Source organism: Heptranchias perlo, chromosome 18 (assembly GCF_035084215.1).
Source record: "Heptranchias perlo isolate sHepPer1 chromosome 18, sHepPer1.hap1, whole genome shotgun sequence".
Taxonomy (NCBI): Eukaryota; Metazoa; Chordata; class Chondrichthyes; order Hexanchiformes; family Hexanchidae; genus Heptranchias; species Heptranchias perlo.
This window is the reverse complement of record NC_090342.1, coordinates 40,045,516-40,051,515: the sequence shown is the minus strand read 5'-3', so window position 1 is coordinate 40,051,515 and position 6,000 is coordinate 40,045,516.

Below are 6,000 nucleotides of genomic sequence, written 5' to 3'. Positions count from 1 at the left end.
TTGAGGTCTATAAAATTATGATGGGACTAGATAGAGTGGATAGGGAGGACCTATTTCACTTAGCAGAGGGGTCAGTGACCAGAGGGCATAGATTTAAAGTAATTGGTGAAGTATTAGAGGGGACCTGAGGAGAATTTTTTTCACACAGTGGGCAGTGGGGGCCTGGAACTCACTGCCTGAAAGGGTGGTAGAGGCAGAAACCCTCAACTCATTTGAAAAGTACTTGGATGTGCACTTGAAGTGCCGTAACCTACAGGGCTACGGACCAAGTGCTGGAAAATGGGATTAAGCTGGATAGCTCTTTGTTGGCCGGCACGGACACGATGGGCCGAATTGGCCTCCTTCTGTGCCATAACTTTCTATGATTCTATGGTTCTATGATCACAGGAGCACGATTTCCCACTCAGATTGCATAAAAATTCAATCAACCATTGAAAGTTATCTTAAAAAAATCAAACCAGAAAACACAAACATCCCTTCATAAATTCCTTATCACCACATAACTTTTGAAAAGATTACTCAGTACAACCGCATAGCTGCAGAGCTCCTAAAGCAAGACCCTAGGCTCCAGGACCATTCACCCTGACCAGCAATTGACTCACATAAGGCAACTATGTGATCCAGCAAATATATAAACAAAGTATGTTCTCTTGTTCAAATTATATATTTAGTTTCTTTATGTGCATATATATTTTTAATAACCAGTTAGGCATTGTATAGCAAGGGCACCACATGGGTCCCAGCATGATACCACATTTGTGCAGTCCGTGGGTAATAACCATATTTTACACGCTTGCGGTTATGTCAAATTGTGATCCATGTAATATGATCAATGTCCAATGGATGGCCAGCACTCTTATTGTAAAAGTCAGGGCAGTTCTCCTCCCCAGTTTTCTTCTCTCCTTTTCTGAACACAATGACTTGCTGAGATAGAGTTCCGTGGGATGAGCAGCCCTTTGGTACTATTGATTAAATGGCCAAACTTCCGTATGAACTTAGTAAGTGTTGCTTGGTAATTTCGCTATTACACCATCAGGGCATCACAGCTGAGTTCACTTGTGTCCACTTACGTGCACTTTCCAACAGCGATTAGTGATCAAGACCTGGAACTTTGATTTCTTTTTCCTCTCCCACACCCGGGATGTTCAGGCCAATTGTAGTATCTTACTGCCATCCTGGCTGAAATCAGAAAACTGGCCACATGCCAGGGATTGAATCTGGTTTTATGATTCAATGCCACAGCAGGTGAACTTGACTTTGATTGATATCTTGATGCTGCACATACTTGTTGCTTTAAACAAAACTCAATGGGCCAGAACTTGCTGGAGCAGGGCATCTCACAGCGTACGCCATTAGTTAGACCTTTGCCTGCACTCTTCAGCTCAAAATCTTTTTGCGCCCTAACTTGCTGGAAGTGTGAGCTGATAACGGTGCAGCGAGGGTAACAGGGGATCTGGGACCCTAGTGAATAATGGGACCTACAGTGTATCTCTTTACCCAATGAGATTTAAGGATTGAGAAATAAACAGAGGAACGACTGAGAAGGAGGGTGAATGGGTGAATTAGAGTTAAATCAGGTACAGAAAGATAAATAAAGAGGGAAAGAAAGATTGGATTAAAAGAGAAGGAAAAAAGATTTGACATTTTAAAAATCTCCAACAATTCACTATCTCAAGGAATGAAACGCCACACTTTTAATTGTTCACTTTCTGGGCAAAAGAGGCAGTCATTAACAATTATCACATTGTTAAAAGGGTACTTAGTGATTAATGACTAGACTTAACTTTCTGTGACGAGTTTAATGGGCAACTAATGTGCAACTCCTGTAAATTCTGAAAAATAACGGGGAGACTAAGGGCGAGATGCCGTTTGTGTGAAGCAAACGATGGAGCAGCGTAAATCAACCAGCAAGTCCTGGAGATTCACAACTCATGGCGTATCTCTCAATCCCTGAACTTGCTGGCCGATTTGCACATTAATAATAACGTGCGTCATTCACACAGCGTAATTTTTTCAGCAAGTTCCGGCCCAATACTTTTTTTTTCTTTTTCTATTTCTGCTCTAATTAGGCCCCCCTTTTATAAGAAGTGGGGGTGTGGGGTGTGCTTAACAACTAAAAACCAAACAAACCAAAACCAAGAGTTCAAATCAAAATTTTATTATCCTCGTTCAGGATGCACTCCAGCCCCTGCGGTGCCCACCGGTCGCGGAAAGCCTCAAGCGTCCGGCCCAATACTCAAGTCATTCACAAGAAAGGAAATGATGCTGAACAGATGACATATCCGGCTTTGATCAGAGTGAAGATCAGCTGGGATACCAAGGATCATATTTCACCGAAGGAGCCAATTCAGCAACCTTCCCCTTGTTTCCTTGGAGCTGATTCTACGATCCCTGACTTAATTCTTGAAGCCATGGAAAATTCTTCTTGAAGCAAAAAATGTACTTCACAGCCGAGATTTTCTGATCCATTTATATTAAGTGGGTTAATGCCGGGATTGAAATATCCTTCATCGAAAAATATAGGCTTGTGGTCCAATTCTTTTGAACTGTTCCAGTTTAATTTAGGAAAAAGATAGAATTCTCCCCAGTCTGGGTTAATTTTTTGCGGATGCCCCTTTGAAAGAACAATTCAGAGGCTTCCCCAAACACCTAATAGGGCAAATGTACTGCCCAGTGTGGTATTGCATGTATTAAATTGTTGGGGCAGTGTCAAGAGAGCTCTCCCCCCCCACCCCTCCCCAATCTGGCTGTGCCACATCTGATTAGGGAATGCTTGATGCTGGATGCCCAAAATAGAAATGTTCTATTTTTCAGCATTCACATTTTCACGGAATAGAAGAGAAAGCACAAAAAAATGGGAAAAAAATAAACATGAGACCAAAACGCACTCTTGGAAAAGGAAAAAAAAGCTGCTTATAATTCACAGCATGTAAATGTCTGGACAAAAGGATTGTAAAAGAGGTGACTTTGTCATCGAGCTGAATGTTACTCAGAATGTTTGAGAATGGCTGTGAATTAGCACAGCTGTCAGGATTTTAATATAATTGGAGGCCAGCGTAGGAATCTCTTTCCTCAGTATGGTCATAAATCTCAGAGAGAAACAAGGGTACCTTGATAAATTCCTCTGAGAAAGAACAGCGTCGTGCTGAATTTCAACATGAAAGATGAGCATAGCTATGAATCTCAAGATAAATGAGATGGTGCATCTCTGGAAGAAACAAGAAAATCTTAGTGAGAATTAAGAGAATTGAATCCATGTGAAAAACGTACCACATAGTGAGCTCCGAACCAGGAATTGCCCAGGTTCAGGGTCCAGTCTGTGCTGAGTTCGCTGATCTCAGTCACGGCAGAAGTAATGGGGTTGCAATTGGCCTTATCATTCTTGGGCTGTGGAAAGTAAAATAATCTGTCAAGTTTCCTGATTCTGATCATTATTGGTGACACCTGCTGGAATATGCATGTGTGTGGATGTTGGTGAGGACTGTATTGGTTTTGACTGTGATACCCCACCATGGTCACCAGCCTGCTGGCACTCACAGTGTGGGGGAAGATTGTAAAATATAAATATTGTGACTAATGCAGTGAGAGAGTGGTGGAGAGCTACAATGGAGGCTCACGTGGGATTAGTTTGGGAAGTGAGAGCTTTGGGAGCATCATCGCTAACGTTTGAGATTCATGGCAACTGTCTACAGAAATTGAAAACATCTGATGAGCAATGCAGGAGACTAGAAAAGCGCAATGCATCCCTGCAAAGAATAAGTGTTTCGATGAATTACTGTGATAAACAAGAATACCACAGAAAGTCGTTGTGAGAAACACAAATATCACGATAATGCTGTGAATTGAGAGAAAAGCACTGTGGGTAGATAATGTTAAACAATGAATAGCAAGCTGAAAGTGCAGCAGTTTCATAAACACATACAGAGCCCCACAGACCATTGAAAAGACAAGCATGTTGAAGCCCCCTGGGCTAGCCATTGATGTTCATTTACTTTCCCAACACTTTCAGGCTGTGGAAGAGTCAACCGTGTAAAAATGAACATATGCTTTGAACTTTGTGTCATTTGAGGGGATTGATATTAATTAGACTGTATTAAATGATGCAATCATTTTATTAGACAATGATTTATGATAAGGGTAGATGATAATGTACAGTAAACAGTACATATCTGTAGTTGTAAGAACTTCACTTGAATAGTGCCTCCCATACTTTATTGTTTCAAATTTAACTTTCAACTTTTCCAAAACTCTTCCAATACTGTTTTTGTAATACATGTAGATACAAGAGTCAGAAAACTTATTGCATTGTGGTCTTGCCTATTTTTTCTCAGCCCATGTGTCATCAGCCCAAAATAAATCTAACAAAAATGCCCCTGAGGGGCACAACTAATAAATACCCAAAACATACAAAAGACAAAGGAAACTTAGCAAATTAAATAATAATATTATTTCTAGTGTCCACTACACTCTCCAGTCCCTGCAGTGCCCTCTGGTCGCGGGAGGGTTTTGTTTTGTCTCTATTGTTTCTGTATGTTGTTGTGGGCCAACTTTTCTTTTCCATCCCTTTCCATATCAATGTAGAGGTCCCAATGTTGGCCACATTGTCACAAGAAGATATCAAGCAGAGGTTGTCCTCATAGGGAAAAAGTAAAAATCAGAGAACGAGCTGTATTGAGCATTCTCATCCACCCCCTATTGAGATTGTTATGAAGTAACATCCCCAGTGGCTTGGGAGCAGGTTGCCAGTGTGTTATTAGGGCTGGGGAATGATGTGGGGCAAAACAGGAATCTGGTGATCTTCTTATAATGAGATTTAGGAAAATCCCATTATAGAGCTATCAAATCTGAAGCGGTTCTGACTGTGACAATGTTCGGTAATGGTAGTGTGGTCCAATTTTCTGTGCCTAATGTAACAGAGATGAAATCTCTATTGGTATAAGTTTATTGAGATCAGCTCCCCAATAACACAGAGGATAAATGCACCATCCAGTGTGGAACTCATCCATATAGATCAAGACGTTTCCAAATCTGATCCTTGGTCTGTGCTGAGTTGACGATTATACTTACTGTGCTACAATTGGTATTGGGAAGAGTAAAATCAGCTACGATTCCTGCAGCTGATCACTATTCAGTGATCCCTGTGCATATGAATGTGAGTAAGGAACAGGATTGTCTCGGCTCTGATCACTTCTATGGTCAATTAACCTGCCACATTCACTGTGTAGGCTCCTATATAAGGATGGGCATTTCAGCAAAGTACCAGAGGGCTGCTGGTGCTCAAGAAACTGTGCCCCAGCAAGAGTTGGCATGTTCAGGATGGGAGCTTAAAAAAGGAGAAAAAGATGGAAAAAACAAGGGCCTGAAAGGAAAGGCAAAAAATATTTTAAATGGGAATCTAAAAACTATATCCACCAATATCAGTGGTTTTTCGTGACCGTTGTTACTTGGATATACATTTTAGAACATTTCTTCAGACTGTTAGAGAAGCAAACATTTAGTGGGCCAATTACTTTCCACGTCCTTCATCTTTCTTATTTCTTTAAAAATGGTTATTATTGAATTTGTGTTGCAACAGCCTATGAGGTATTCTTTTGTGAAGTAGTTATTCCTGTAACTAACTAAAGCCAGCCATTGGGTTAGTGACATTGCTGACACATTTAAAATCCTTGTGCTACAAGTAACATCGATTAATTCAAGGTGCTTCGAATGCCATCATGCCTTGGTGTGCCATCTTGCCGTCCGGCGGAGGTGGGGGTCCCCATTGGCGGGCTCTCTACACAGGAGTCCTTCCCTGCACCACTGGGGATATGGGGTGGAGAGTGTAGCATGGAGTAATGCCCATAAACCCGCTGTTGAGCCATTTCACGGACTGCCAGGCTGCCCGTAATTTTTGCGACCTGGACGAGACCGTATACCATGTTTACACTGAGTGTGAGAGGTTGCAGCCCCTGTTTCACTATTTAAAGATGCTGCTCATCCATGTTCTCATTCTTGTTTTCA